Source organism: Salvelinus sp. IW2-2015, linkage group LG10, assembly GCF_002910315.2.
Source record: "Salvelinus sp. IW2-2015 linkage group LG10, ASM291031v2, whole genome shotgun sequence".
NCBI lineage: Eukaryota > Metazoa > Chordata > Actinopteri > Salmoniformes > Salmonidae > Salvelinus > Salvelinus sp. IW2-2015.
This window is the reverse complement of record NC_036850.1, coordinates 5007641-5024300: the sequence shown is the minus strand read 5'-3', so window position 1 is coordinate 5024300 and position 16660 is coordinate 5007641. Positions and strand designations below refer to the sequence as shown.

Below are 16660 nucleotides of genomic sequence, written 5' to 3'. Positions count from 1 at the left end.
CCTCATATCAGTCCTTATCGAACACAGATAACAATTGTGCCCTGCAACTGTCAAAAAGCATTTATTGTCTTGCTTGCTTGTACTGTAACAGAACATGTCATGTATTGTATGATCTTACTATGGTGATTTGCTGAAAGGTTGACTAGCCATTGTTTAGGTATGTCAAGTCATTTTTGTTATTAGGCCACTTTGACCTGAGAGAATGGTACAATCTGCCCAGTAGCCTAATATTGAGAGAACTGTCCTGAATCTGAATCTTGACTGTCTGAATCATATTTGTACTAAACCACATTAAAGTGATAGAAAAGCACAATCAGCCCAGTCTACAGTATAATCTCTATTCTCTGTACATTAACTATATACATGCATTGCACATTTATAAGCACATCATGAACATGACTATATACAGTTGAAGTCGGAAGTTTACATACACCTTAGCCAAATACATTTAAACTCAATTTTCACAATTTCTGACATTTAATCCTAGTAAAAATTCCCTGTTTTAGGTCAGTTAGGATCACCACTTTATTTTAAGAATGTGAAATGTCAGAATAATAGTAGAGAGAATTATTTATTTCAGCTTTTATTTCTTTCATCACATTCCCAGTGGGTCAGAAGTTTACATATACTCAATTAGTATTTGGTAGCATTGACTTTAAATTGTTTAACTTGAGTCAAACGTTTCGGGTAGCCTTCCACAAGCTTCCCACAATAAGTTGGGTGAATTTTGGCCCATTCCTCCTGACAAAGCTGGTGTAACTGAGTCAGGTATGTAGGCCTCCTTGCTCGCACACATTTTTTCAGTTCTGCCCACAAATTTTCTATAGGATTGAGGTCAGGGCTTTGTGATGGCCACTCCAATACCTTGACTTTGTTGTCCTTAAGCCATTTTGTTACAACTTTGGAAGTATGCTTGAGGTCATTGTCCATTTGGAAGACCCATTTGCAACCAATATTTAACTTCCTGACTGATGTCTTGAGATATTGCTTCAATATATCCACATAATTTTCATTCTCATGATGCCATCTATTTTGTGAAGTGCACCAGTCCCTCCTGCAGCAAAGTACCAACACAACATGATGCTGCCACCCCTGTGCTTCACGGTTGGTATGGTGTTCTTCTGCTTGCAAGCCTCCCCCTTTTTCCTCCAAACATAACAATGGTCATTATGGCCAAACAGTTCTATTTTTGTTTTATCAGACCAGAGGACGTTTCTCCAAAAAGTACGATCTTCGTCCCCATGTGCAGTTGCAAACCGTAGTCTGGCTTTTTTTATGGCGGTTTTGGAGCAGTGGCTTCTTCCTTGCTGAGCGGCCTTTCAGGTATGTCGATATAGGACTCATTTTACTGTGGATATAGATACTTTTGTACCTGTTTCCTCCAGCATCTTCACAAGGTCCTTTGCTGTTGTTCTGGGATTGATTTGCACTTTTCGGACCAAAGTATGTTCGTCTCTCCTTCCTGAGCGGTATGACGGCTGCGTGTGTCCCATGGTGTTTATACTTGCGTACTATTGTTTGTACAGATGAACGTGGTACATTCAGGCATTTAGAAATTGAACCAGACTTGTGGAGGTCTACAATCTTTTTCTGAGGTCGGCTGATTTCTTTTGATTTTCCCATGATGTCAAGCAAATAGGCACTGAGTTTGAAGGTAGGCCTTGAAATACAGCCACAGGTACACCTCCAATTGACTCAAATTATGTCAATTAGGCTATCAGAAGCTTCTAAAGCCATGACATAATTTTCTGGAATTTTCCAAGCTGTTTAAAGGCACAGGTCAACTTAGTGTATGTAAACTTCTGACCCACTGGAAGTGTGATACATTGAAGTAATCTGTCTGTAAACGATTGTTGGAAAAATGACTTGTGTCATGCACAAACTATAGTTTGTTAACAAGACATTTCTGGAGTGTTTGAAAAATGAGTTTTAAAGATTCCAACCTAGGTGTATGTAAACTTCCGACTTCTACTGTTGCTACATAGAGCATTATTAGAGCTTATCTTCTACAAGGGGTGAATTCTAATGTCGGATTTTCACTTAGTCATGCATTCATATGAATGGGAGCGAGACTAAGTGAAAATTTGACAAGTGAAATTTAGGATTCGTCTCAAAATAGTTTTTTCTAAGTTGTTTACTCATAGTTTTCTACTCCTCCATAGCTGAATTCGTCCGGCCTACTGACTATGCCCCGGAGTCCCACGTCCAGTGAGGATGAGATGGCCCAGAGTTGTTCTGACTACTCAGAGGACTCCACCTCTGACAGCTCCCGTGAGGAGACCATCTACGAGACCATAAGAGCCACCGCCGAGCCGGCCCCCGGACACATGGACGACATACACACTCACTCCCTGGTCGTCCGCATCGCCATCCCCGACCTGCAGCAGACAGTGAGTGTGTGTGTGTGTGTGTGTGTGTGTGTGTGTGTGTGTGTGCATGCTTCCCTATGTTTACTCAGGAACGTGTGTGAAGGAGTTGTATGTTTGTATGAGCCATAAAGACCCTATTGTTTGATATACCAACTTATGGGTTACCTTTTGAGAGTTTTTTACACCCATTTTTCTTTTTAAAGGATAGAACTGTTTACTCCTAGACTCATAGACCGACTCATAGGTTTTAAATGTCTGGCTTGCAAAAGAAGTCTTAGATTACACTTGTTAACATCCTCTCTTTCTCTTGTTTCCCTTTGGTATAATGCCTTTGATTTAAGCCAGCTCTGGCCATCCATTATCCTGGCTGTGCTGCATCATTTTGCCTGTTGGAGAACACACGCTGTGTGAACAATCTGTGGGCGTTAATGTGTGTATCTCGCAAATGTATGGGGACATGAATGTCGCTCTGCATTCCTCTCTTATTACCAGACCTGGCTTCAAATACTATTTAATATAATTTCAAATACTTGAGCTGGGATTGATTGACCGTGCCTGGTGCAGCAACCTCGGCGTCGCCTCTTCACTGTTGATGTTGAGACTGGTGTTTTCCGGGACTTGTCAGGCGTCTGTCCAGTGTCTGTGTTCTTTTGCCCATCTTAATCTTTTCTTTTTATTGGCCAGTCTGAGTAATGGCTTTTTCTTTGCAACTCTGCCTAGAAGGCCAGCATCCCGGAGTCGCCTCTTCACTGTTGACGTTGAGACTGGTGTTTTGCGGGTACTATTTAATGAAGCTGCCAGTTGAGGACTTGTGAGGCTTCTGTTTCTCAAACTAGACACTCTAATGTACTTGTCCTCTTGCTCAGTTGTGCACCGGGGCCTCCCACTCGTCTTTCTATTCTGCTTAGAACCAGTTTGTGCTGTTCTGTGAAGGGAGTAGTAGACAGCGTTGTACGAGATCTTCAGTTTCTTGGTAGTTTCTCACATGGAATAGCCTTCCTTTCTGAGAACAAGAATAGACTAGCGAGTTTCAGAAGAAAATGCTTTGTTTCTGGCCATTTTGAGCCTGTAATCGAACCCACAAATGCTGATGCTCCAGATACTCAACTAGTCTAAAGAAGGCCAGTTTTATTGCTTCTTTAATCAGAACAACAGTTTTCAGCTGTGCTAACACAATTGCAAAAGGATTTTCTAATGATCAATTAGCCTTTTAAAATGATAAACCTGGATTAGTTAACACAACATGCCATTGGAACACAGGAGTGATGGTTGCTGATAATGGGCCTCTGTACGCCTATGTAGATATTCCATGAAAATAAATCTGCCTTTTCCAGCTACAATAGTCACTTAAAACATTAACAATGTCTACACTGTATTTCTGATCAATTTTATGTTATTTTAATGGATTTTTTTTGTTGCTTTTCTTTCAAAAACAAGGACATTTCTAAGTGACCCCAAACTTTTGAACTGTAGTGTGCATTTCAATTAAGTGATACTGCACAAAAAGTGGTTGTTTTCAATGTTATTTGATCAAGAAGAATATTTAATTTGCTGTGGCTGTTTTGTGTCTTTGCCTATAATTAAGTAAGTACCTTTTGATATAAATGTTTGAGGACAGGCTTTTGTTATTTATGGGTTCCATAGGGCAAGAACTCTTACAATTTCAACAATTGAATCCTGCAAGATACAGTTCTTAAATATACAACTACCTTTCCTGTAAGATACTGTCCTTAATTATTCAACTACCTCTCCAAAGCGGAGATGCTGAAAACAATTCTGTGTCCGCGCTACAGTAGTCTGTATCGGTTCGCTAATACTAGTAAAGGCCCAGTTCACCCAAAACATTTAAAATGGTATATATATATATTTTTTAATCCGATTTTAAAGGGGGTGCTGCAGCACCCTCAACACCCCTATTTCCCACAGCTGTGTCAGCACCTATATCTTCACCACAGATTCTGTCAGACTTGGGCCCTGGCAGTGAATAATGGTTTTCCAATAAAGGCAATGTTTCACTAGAGCACACAAAGAGCTATACATACCTCGGGCTAAACACCTAAACACCACAGGTCACTTCCACGAGACTGTGGACGCTCTAAGAGACAAGGCAAGAAGGGCCTTCTATGCCATCAAAAGAAACATAAAAATCGACATTCCAATTAGGATCTGGCTAAAAATATTTCAGTCAGCTTTAGAACCCAATGCCCTCTATGGTTGTGAGGTCTGGGGTCCACTCACCAACCAAGAATTCACAAAATGGGACAAAAACCCAATTGAGACTGCATGCAGAATCCTGCAAAATATTCTTTGTGTACAACGCAAAACCCCAAATAATGCGTGCAGAGTATAATTGGGACTATACCTGCTAGTTATCCAGAAAAGAGCTGTTAAATTCTACAACCACCTAAAAGGAAGCGATGCCCACACTTTCCACCACAAAGCCCTCACCTACAGAGAGATTATCCTAGAGAACAGTCCCCTCAGCCCTCATCAATCTACACACAATATCCCATAATGACGAAGCAAAAACAGGTTTTACATTTTTTTTGCAAATGTGTTAAAAATATAAAACTATCACATTTACACAAGTATTCAGACCCTTCACTGGGTCTGTTGAAGCACCTTTGGCAGCAATTACAGCCTCGAGTCTTCTTGGGTATGACGCTACAAGCTTGGCACACCTGTATTTTGGGAGTTTTTCCCATTCTTCTCTGCAGATCCTCTCGTCCCTCCTGTCCAACTTCCGGTGAAATTGCAGAGCGCGAAATTGAAACTACAGAATTATAAATATTTAACTTTCATAAAATCACAAATGTAATACATCAAAATAAAGCTTAACTTCTTGTTAATCCAGGCGCTGTGTCAGATATCAAAAAAGCTTTACGGCGAAAGCACACCATGCGATTATCTGAGGACAGCGCCCGCATACAAAACCATGAAAAAACATATTTCAACCAGGCAGGTGCGACACGAAAGTCAGAAATAGCGATATAATAAATGCCTTACCTTTGATCTTCTTCTGTTGGCACTCCAAAAGGTCCCAGTTACATCACAAATGGTCCTTTTGTTCGATAATGTCCTTCTTTATATCCATAAAAACTCAGTTTAGCTGGTGCGCTTCAGTCAATAATCCACCCAGTTTCCCTCCATCAAAATGCATACAAAATGAATCCCAAACGTTACTAATAAACTTTTCCAAACAAGTCAAACAACGTTTATAGTCAAACCTTAGGTACCCTAATACGTAAATAAATGATAACATTTAACACGGAGAATCATTATTGTCTTTACCGAAAAAAATACCAAAGAACGCGCTCTCATTCACGCGCTTGGAAACACTACAGCCAAAATGGGAGCCACCTAGAAAAACTACAATTTCTGGCTAATTTTTCCAAAAACCAGCCTGAAGCTCTTTCTAAAGACTGTTGACATCTAGTGGAAGCCCTAGGAACTGCAATCTGGGAGGACTTCGCCTTATAATAAAAGTGACAGCCATTGAAAATAGTGGTAGGCTGAATTTTTGGGAGGGATGGTTTGTCCTCGGGGTTTCACCTGCCATATCAGTTCTGTTATACTCACATACATAAATTTAACAGTTTTAGAAACTTTAGAGTGTTTTCTATCCAATTCTACCAATTAGCTTCTGGGCTTGAGTAACTGGCAGTTTACTTTGGGCACGCTTTTCATCCGGTTGTAAAAATACTGCCCAATACCCAAGAGAGGTTAAACTCTGTCAAGTTGGATGGGGAGTGTCACTGCACAGCTAATTTCAGGTCTCTCCAGAGATGTTCGATCGAGTTCAAGTCCGGGCTCTGGCTGGGCCACTCAAGGACATTCAGAGACTTGTCCCGAAGCCACTCCTGTGTTGTCCTGGCAAGGTGCTTAGCGTTGTTGTCCTGCTGGAAGGTGAACCTTTGCCCCAGTCTGAGGTCCTGGGCACTCTGGAGCAGGGTTTCATCAAGGATCTGTCTGCGATTTGCTCCGTTCGTCTTTTCCTTGATCCTGACTTGTCTCCCAGTCCCAGTCTCTGAAAAACATCCCCACAGCATGATGCTGCCACCACCATGCTTCACCGTAGGGACGGTGCATGGTTTCCTCCAGATGTGACGCTTGGCATTCAGGCCAAAGAGTTCAATCTTGGTTTCTTCAGAGCAGAGATTCTTTTTATCATGGTCTGAGTGTGCGTTAGGTGCCTTTTGGCAAACTCCAAATGGTCTGTCGTGTCCCTTCTACTGAGGAGGGGCTTCCGTCTGGCCACTCTACTATAAATGCATGATTGGTGGAGTGCTGCAGAGATGGTTGTCCTTCTGGAAGGTTCTCCCATCTCCACAGAGGAACTCTGGAGCTCTGTCAGAGTGACCATCAGGTTCTTGGTCACCTTCCTGACCAAGGCCCTTCAACCCCGATTGCTCAGTTTGGCTGGGCGGCCAGCTCTAGGAAGAGCCTTAGTGGTTCCAAACTTCTTCCATTTATGGAAGAATAGAGGCCACTGTGTTCTTGGGGACTGCTGCAGAAATGGTTTGTCACCCTTCCCCAGATCTGTGCCTCGACACAAATTATTGTTTATTCTAATATGTTTTTGTTAATGTTTTGTGTCTACTCACTCTTGATAATTGTTCATTTCACTTGCTTTGGCAATGTAAACACATGTTTCCCATGCCAATAAAGTCCTTTTGAATTGGAGGGAGGGAGGGAAAACCTACAATGAACAACTGTTTTTCTGTCCCTCCACTACTCAACACTCTCTTGCTTATACAGTATGTCCCTCTCTCACTTTTCCTTTGTCAGTCTCTGTTTCTCTTTTGTAATCTTAACTGTTTCTTTTTCTCCCTTTCTGCCTCTGTCTCTCCCCTTTATCTTTCTCTCTATCTCTCTGCTCACTCCTATAAATGGGAAACATGTTGTTTAAATATGGAACGGTTATGACTCCCTGTGGTTTGGGATAGTTGTGGACCGCAATATCTACCAAGATAATTCTCTTCGATTATAATCACAGTCGTGTACATCCCCCCCAAGCAGACACCTCGACGGCCCTGAAAGAACTTAATTGGACTCCATGTAAACTGGAAACCACATATCCTGAGGCTGCATTTATTGTAGCTGGGGATTTTAATAAGGCTAATCTGAAAACAAGGCTCCCTAAATTTTGTCAGCATATCGATTGCGCGACCCGGGCTGGTAAAAATTCGGGATCATTGTTACTCTAACTTCTGCGACGCATACAAAGCCCTCCCTCGCTCTCCTTTCGGGCAAATCTGACCACAACTCCATGTTGTTGCTCCCAGCCTATAGACAGAAACTAAAACAGGAAACGCCTGTGCTCAGGTCTGTTCAACGCTGGTCCGACCAATCTTATTCCACGCTTCAAGATTGCTTCAATCACGTGGACTGGGATATGTTCCGGATAGCGTCGAATAACAACATTGATGTATACGCTGATTTGGTGAGCGAGTTTATTAGCAAGTGCATCGGTGATGTTGTACCCATGGTGACAATTAAATTTTTCCCCAACCAGAAACCGTGGATGGATGGCAGCATTCGCACAAAACTAAAAGCGCGAACCACTGCTTTTAATCAGGGCAAGGCGACCGGAAACATGACTGAATACAAACAGTGTAGCTATTCCCTCCGCAAGGCAATCAAACATGCTACGCTTCGGTATAGAGACAAATTAGAGTCGCAATTCAACAGATCAGACACGAGAGGTATGTGGCAGGATCTACAGTCAATCACGGACTACAAAAAGAAAACCAGCCCCGTCGCGGACCCTGATGTCTTGCTCGCAGACAAACTAAATAACTTCTTTGCTTGCTTTGATGACAACACAGTGCCACCAACACGGCCTGCTACCGAAACCTGCGTCCTCTCCTTCAACGTGAGTAAAACATTTAAATGTGTTAACCCTCGCAAGGCTGCCAGCCCGGACGGCATCCCTAGCTGCGTCCTCGGAGCATGCACAGACCAGCTAGCGGGTGTGTTTACGGACATATTCAATCAATCCCTATCCCAGTCTGCTGTTCCCACATGCTTCAAGGAACATTGTTCCTGTTCCCAAGAAAGCTAAGGTAACTGAGCTAAACGACTATCACTCCGTAGCACTCACTTCCGTCATCATGAAGGGCTTTGAGAGACGAGTCAAGGATCATATCACCTCCACCCTACCTGATGCCCTAGACCCACTCCAATTTGCTTACTGCCCCAATAGATACACAGACGACGCAATCGCAATCACAAAAACCCTATCCCATCTGGACAAGAGGAATACCTATGTAAGAATGCTGTTCATCGACTACAGCTCAGCATTTAACACCATAGTACCCTCCAAACTTGTCATTAAGCTCAAGACCCTGGATCTCGACCCGCCCTGTGCAACTGGGTCCTGGACTTTCTGACGGGCCGCCCCCAGGTGGTGGGGGTAGGAAACAACATCGCCACCCCGCTGATCCTCAACACTGGGGCCCCACAAGGGTGCGTTCTGAGCCCTCTCCTGTACTCCCTGTTCACCCATGACTGCGTGGTCATGCAACGCCTCCAACTCAATCATCAAGTTTGCAGATGACACTACAGTGGTAGGCTTGATTACCAACAACGATGAGACGGCCAACAGGGAGGAGGTGAGGGCCCTCGGAGTGTGGTGTCAGGAAAATAACCTCACAATCAACGTCAACAAAACAAAGGAGATGATCGTGGAATTCAGGAAACAGCAGAGGGAGCACCCCTCTATCCACATCGACGGGACAGTAGTGGAGAAGGTGGAACCTCTTTAGGCTAGGGTCAGTATTTTGATGTTTGGATGAAAAATGTGCCCAAAGTAAACTGCCTATTTCTCAGGCCCAGAAGCTAGAATATGCATATACTTGGCAGATTAGGATAGAAAACACTCTAAAGTTTCCAAAACTGTCAAAATATTGTCTGTGAGTATAACAGAACTGATATGGCAGGCGAAAACCTGAGGAAAATCCATCCAGGAAGTGCTGTTTTTCTGAAACTACTCTTTTCTATTGCAAGCCTATCCTCCATTTTAAAGGGATATCAACCAGATTCATTTCCCTATGGCTTCCGCAAGGTGTGAACAGTCTTTAGACATAGTTTCAGGCTTTTAATCTGAAAAATTAGCGAGAATGATCACATCGCGTCAGTGGATAGCCAGATGTCCTCAGATTTGTGTGTGCGCGCGCGCCGGGAGCGAGACCTTTTCTTTCTCTCATCTATTGAAAAGGCTACCGTCCAGGTTGAAATATTATCGATTATTTATTGTAAAAACAACCTGAGGATTGATTATAAAAACGTTTGACATGTTTCTACGAACTTTACAGATACTATTTGGAATTTTTGTCTGCCCGTTGTGACCGCACGAGCCTCTGGATTACTGAACAAAACGCGCCAACCAAATGGTGGTTTTTGGATATAAACAGAATCTTTATCGAACAAAACTAACATTTGTTGTGTAACTGGGAGTCTTGTGAGTGCAAACATACGAAGATCATCAAAGGTAAGTGATTAATTGGATTGCTTTTCTGACTTTCGTGACCAATCTACTTTGCTGCTAGCTGTTTGTAATGTTTTGTCTGTTGAGAGCTGTCCTCACATAATCGCATGGTTTGCTTTCACCGTAAATGTCACGATCGTCTTCTTGACAGAGATTGGACCAAGGCGCAGCGTGTGCAAAATACATCTTCTTTTATTGAGAAGAGAGAGAAAACACAAAACGAACACTATATACAAACTAACAAAACAACAAACGACCGTGAAGCTAAATAACGTAAGTGCACAGACAAGCAACAAACGTTCAACATAGACAACTACCCACAAAAGCCTACTGCCTATGGCTGCCTTAAATATGGCTCCCAATCAGAGACAATGAATGACAGCTGTCTCTGATTGAGACCCAATCTAGGCAGCCATAGACATAACTAGACAACCTCACTCTTCTCTACCCCATACACATACAACACCCCTAGACTAAACAAAAACACACAAAGACAACCCACCCCAACTCACGCCCTGACCAACTAAATAAATAACAGAAAAAGGAACAATAGGTCAGGAACGTGACAGTAAAGCCTTTTTGAAATCTGACACGCCGGCTGGATTAACAACAAGTTAAACTGTGTTTTGGTGTATTGCACTTGTGATTTCATGAAAATGTTTAGTAATTTAATTTGAATTTGGCGCTCTGCAATTCACCCGATGTAGACGAAAATGATCCCGCTAAAGGGATCTGAGCGGCAAGAGGGTTTTAAGTTCCTCGGTGTACTCATCACAGACAAACTGAAATGGTCCACCCACACAGACAGAGTGGTGAAGAAGGCACAACAGCGCCTCTTCAACCTCAGGAGGCTGAAGAAATTTGGCTTGTCACCAAAAACACTCACAAACGTTTACAGATGCACAATCGAGAGCATCTTGTCGGGCTGTATCACTGCCTGGTACGGCAACTGCTCCGCCCACAACCGCAAGGCTCTCCAGAGGGTAGGGAGGTCAGAAAAAAGCATTACCGGGGTCAAACTACATGCCCTCCAGGACACCTACACCACCCGATGTCACAGGAAGGCCAAAAAGATCATCAAGGACAACAACCACACGAGCCACTGCCTGTTCAGCCCGCTATCATCCAGAAGGCGAGGTCAGTATAGGTGCATCAAAGCTGGGTACGAGAGACTGAAAAACAGCTTCTATCTCAAGGACATCAGACTGTTAAACAGCCATTACTAACAATGAGTGGCTGCTGCCAACATACTGACTCAAATCTCTAGCCTCTTTAATAATTAAAATTGGATGTAATAAATGTATCACTAGTCACTTTAAACAATGCCACTTTATATCATGTTTACATACCCTACTCATCTCATATGTTTATACTGTACTCTATACCATCTACTGCATCTTGCCTATGGGGTTCGGCCATCGCTTATCCATATATTTATATATACATATTCTTATTCATTCCTTTACACTTGTGTGTATAATGTAGTTGTTGTGAAATTGTTAGATTACTTGTTAGATGCTACTGCATGGTCGGAACTAGAAGCACAAGCATTTTGCTACACTCGCATTAACATCTGCTAACCATGTGTATGTGACCAATAAAATTGTATTTGATTTGATTTAAGGGGAGGGGTTATGGGAGGGGCTGAGTGTGTCACACAGTAGGTGGAAATCTTCAGGGTCAATTTGTGTTGACCTACATATGAACCTGATGTAGTTTTGATGTAATGAACTTGGGCTTTGGTACAGAATGTAGAGGGAAAGGTGTGTGTGTGTGTGTGTGTGTGTGTGTGTGTGTGTGTGTGTTGGTTGTGTGTGTGTGTGGTGTGTGTGTGTGTGTGTGTGTTTGTGTGTGTGTGTGTGTGTGTGTGTGTGTGTGTGTGTGTGATCACACATGTATGTGCTAATACCCATAATTCCAAATTCATCAAAACTGAGTGCTCAGCTGTGGTATTTGATCACATGATTGGGTCACACAGTCCACTAGGAAAACTGACACGGTTGAATAATTCAACACGTCCCAACAGTACAACACACACACACACAAATTACACAGTACAAGACCACCCACATAAGAGCATCTAAAATGAGGTCGTTTTTTACCCTATAGTGTTGAATAAATCAAAGTACTGGGATTAACTATTCCTCCTCTTTCATATATATTCAAATTACTTAACTTACGTATTAGGTTGAATTACCATTCATTAATGTTGAGTAATCATATACTCATTATAATAGTATGGGCTTGTGAGTGCACTGGATGATTTCATTAGATCGGTTTATCACTTGGTGACTGTAGTTTTAACATCAGTGGGCTGTGTGTGTGTGTTATCGAGAGAGAGAGAGAGACCATCCATTGTAAAAACATCCCATGTCTATTTATGTTCCCTTTTGTACTATTTTCACATCGTTACAACACTGTATACAGCCATCATGTGACATTTGAAATGTCTCTATTCTTTTGGAGAGGAAAAATGTGCATAATGTTTACTGTACATTTGTTGTTTATTTCACTTTTGTTTAATATCTATTTCACTTGCTTTGGCAATGTAAACATACGTTTCCCATCCCAATAAAGCACTTTGAATTGAAGAGAGGATTACATGTATGTTGACGTATTACCCAGTGACAAACTACCTCTGCTTTTTCTTTCTATTCGATTCTCTTTCTCCATCCCTATACCACGCCTGCTGGGGTTGCACTTCAAACCCATTTCAGCCATTTCACTGTTCAATAGCTACTTCGCTATTTTATAACGTTTCTCCTGTTATGTTACCGTTCCATTTCATGACATTTAAAAAAAAAACACTTTAGTCATTTAGCAGACGCTCTCATCTAGATTTGACTTACAGTATTGAGTTTTACACATTTTCATACTTTTTTCGTACTGGCCTCTTGTGGGAATCGAACTTGTGGGAATATTTTATTTTATTTTTGACTTGAACCCACAACCCTGGCGTTGCAAGCGCCATGTTTTACCAACTGAGGCACACAGGACCACATTACGTAAAGTTTCTCCTGAAACCTTTCTATTTACTGTTCTGAGATGCACTCCTGATGAAGCTGGGGCATAATGTAACATGATGGAGATGTACGAGCAAAGTAACATACTGTACTGTTGCAATGGTCCTCAGCCAGGCAGAAACAGCCCATTGTCTCTCCACAGACAGGTACCAGACATCTGTTCCTGTACACCTCTATCCTTCCCTCCATCCCTCCATCTCCTCCTCACCTACTTTCTGCCAGCCAGGAGGGATTATGGGTAGAGTTCAGAGAGTGTTCATCAGCCTCAGTCTTTATCACAGGCACAGGTCCACTATCACCAGCTGAGCAGCAGATCCGGAGGTGAACACACAAACACACACACACACACACACAGAGACAAACACAAACAAACAAACGCTGAATGACACGGCCCGTGGCCCATAATCCTCTCTGATTCAGCCAGGTCTGGCAGATGCAGCTGTATTGCTTGTTTGTTCAGCTCTGAGGTAATCTGGCTGGGTGCAGGAGAGGGGTCAGTGGGGTGGTGTGGTGTGACTGAGTCATGCTCTACCCGCGCCATAGCTGAGGCTGTGGCACTTAGAGAAGATGTGGGACGTGTTTGTATGGGCAATGTTTTTTTAAAGGGATAGTTCACCCAAATTATAAAATGATATTGGTTTCCTTACCCTGTAAGCAGTCTATGGACAAGATATGACAGCAATCCATACATTGGTTTAGTTTCCCTTGCACTGTTTCCACATGCTAATGTTTTAGCATTTGTGGCACAAATCCCATTCAAGTTAAGATATTAGTATTATTTCAAATCAACTATAAGTGAGATTGTTGAACTTCACAAATCATTTTAGATACTTGCGGATTGTCATGACTGTCCTGTGAGGATCCAAATAGGTCAGGTCAGCTTTGCAATAAACAACTTCAACCAGACCCCCTCTCAGCTGCAGAGGGGGGGAGGAGGGAACTGGTGGGGGTTAACACCCCACACCCTGTTGTAAATCAAGGACAGAACATTCAGCATTTCCTTCCAATGTTCACCAGAGGAATGTTCCTTTGTTTTAAGAAGACTTTTCCCGTCGAAACTTTAACACGTTCTAAAACGAGTACTGGAACAATATTTCTAAAATAGAACGAGGGGAATGGTCACAGGCGGTCTATAAAACACTAATGTCATATTGTGTGTTATTTTGTGATATCATTAAAAATGTATTGTGCATGAAAGATTAAAAATAATTAAAGTGTTTTTGTTAAGAGAGGGACATGATTTTAGGAGCCATAAGAGATAATAGTTATACTTTGCACAGTGACAAGTCAGCCTGACAGCCTGATCAGCCTGATAGAACCGCCCTTTTGAACAAACTATATAAAATGATGGGTTAAGAATTAACATGTCTGACCAGAGAGACGTAGAGCTGCAGCTCATGTTAAAGTGGTTTGAACTCTGAATCTCAACACGAGGTAGAGATGGTAAAGGCACCTCCTGGACAATCACTGGGACGGCTGATTAGCTGTCCTAAGTAAAGTATCTAGAAAAGCAAATTGAAGTGGAACCATTATACTACTCCTTTCTAACCACCGCAGTATGCTACTCTCATCACCCCACTGGGAACTATCGACACGGCTGGCTAGCCTATCTTCCAGAGTGAATGGAAGGACAATAAACTTGTAGTTCTGTTCAGGACTACACAACAAGTCACCGGATACCGGACGACGGCAGAGGAGAACAACAAGAAACCCCTTTTGGACAATCAGAGCCTTACAAGCGTGCCCCGAAAAGGTCCAACCCCCTTTCCAAGATGGCCCTGTCCACCGAGAGAAACCAAGGATTTTCACGTAAATACATTCATGATTTCTTACTCCAAGCGGGCGGCGGTTCGTGTGAAAAGTATAGGAGTGCTATCAGTGAGTGTAGTTTCTAAAATGTACCAACGTTAAGTGTCTCTGTCCCTTTCTTTCTCTCACCCTCTCCATGTCTTTTGTAACAAGCAGCCATATTGTTGTCAGTCCACTAGGGACCTGTTTTTAATGTATTAAGTGTGTATGTTTATCCTGTGTTACCATTTAGTTAGCTAGTAAATAAATCATTAAACCAATTTGTGTAGTCCTGAATCATAAGTAAGGCTCGGGTTTTTGCTGACATGACATGATACGAGGTTATGATTAATAAGTTGACTGTTTATAGATGTGATAGGTAAAGACCTTTAGAGTTTAGTTTGGGAAATGGTAACTCTTTAAAGAACCGCTCTCGTGGTGCCCCAGATCCTAATGAGTTCATTGTTGAATGATTAATTTAATCGGGTAACAATTAAACATATTTAGGTTGATTAGATAAATAACAGTCTTCGGATTATTCGTTAAAAACCAAGTTTACAACTGGATGATTTGGACATGATGAGCAACAAATGCTAAGTTCGGTCCCATGACTTGAATGGGATTTGTGCCACAAATGCTAAAATGTTAGCATGTCGAAAGTGGAAATAAACCTAAGCATGCATTGCTGTCATACCTTGTCCATAGACTGCTTACAGGTTAAGGAAACCAATGTGTCATTTTTTTACTTGGGTGAATTATCCCTTTAAGTCTGTGTCTGTATTAGTGTTTGTGGGATAATCTTTGTAAGTGTTTGTAAAATAAATGTTGGTGACGGTTTGGCGTGGGAATGCTCAAGCCCAAGCTCTTGGCCTACAACTGAAAGTCTGTGATCTGTTTTTTTTAACCATGATTCTCTCTTTCCCCCTCTCTAACCCTACCCCTTTCAACCCTAACCCACCCCTGTCAACCATAACCCAAACCCCTCACACAGAAATGTATGCGGTTCAACCCCAACGCGACCGTCTGGGTTGCCAAGCAGAGGATCCTGTGCTCGTTGAACCAGAGTCTGAAGGATGTGTTGAACTACGGCCTCTTCCAGCCCGCCATAAACGGACGAGACGGAAAGTTCCTGGATGAAGAACGCCTCCTCCTGGAATACCCACAGCCAATCAGCAAAGGAGTTCCATCTCTGGAGGTAGAGTGCCAGCAAGTCACTGAAGTTGTTACGTAATTAAAAAGCTGTGATATTTTGTATTTCTGTTTATTATGGATCCCCATTAGCTGCTGCCAAGGCAGTATAATATCACCATACAACAATATAAAAAATTGACGTGTGTGTACAAGAACTGTTAGTATGCATGTGTGTGTGTCTCTTTGAAGTCTGCGTTGTTCCATAAAGTGTAGTTTTATCCGTTTTTTAAGTCTGATTTTATTGCTTGCAGGAGTTACTTGATGTGGAATAGAGTTCCATGTAGTCACGGCTCTGTGTAGTACTGTGCATATTCCAGTCTGTCCTGGACTTGGGCACTGTGAAGAGACCCCTGGTAACATGTCTTGCGGAGTGTGCATGTGTGTCCGAGCTGTGTGCTAGTCATACAGACAGTTTGTTGCTTTTAACATGTCAATGCCTCTCACAAAGACAAGTAGTGATGCAGTCAATCTCTCTACTTTGAGCCAGCAGAGATTAGGGTTGGGTGGTATACCGTATTTAACGATATACCGGTATTCATGCACGGACCAGTTTAGGTTTTTATTTTACCTTCTATAAACATATTTGAATGTTTGGTTTGTTAAATGCGATACGCCGTGTATAGGGTACATTTTTATAGTTTACTTCGCTACTTGAGTCATCTCTCTCCACTCTCTCTCTCCATGCTACTTTCCACACAGTGTAACGTTCCTCGTAGAGAGGAGACCAAAGCGCAGCGTGGTACGTGTTCATGATGTTTTAATAAATCATAACACTTGAACAAAAATAACAAAGAGAACGA

The 16660-nt window shown here is 42.3% G+C and overlaps 1 pseudogene; it reads left to right on the top strand.

The window, feature by feature from the left end:
• Positions 1-2168: 2168 nt before the first annotated feature.
• LOC111969085 (SH3 and multiple ankyrin repeat domains protein 2-like) overlaps positions 2169-16660 on the top strand; it is a 177374-nt pseudogene continuing 162882 nt past the window's right edge.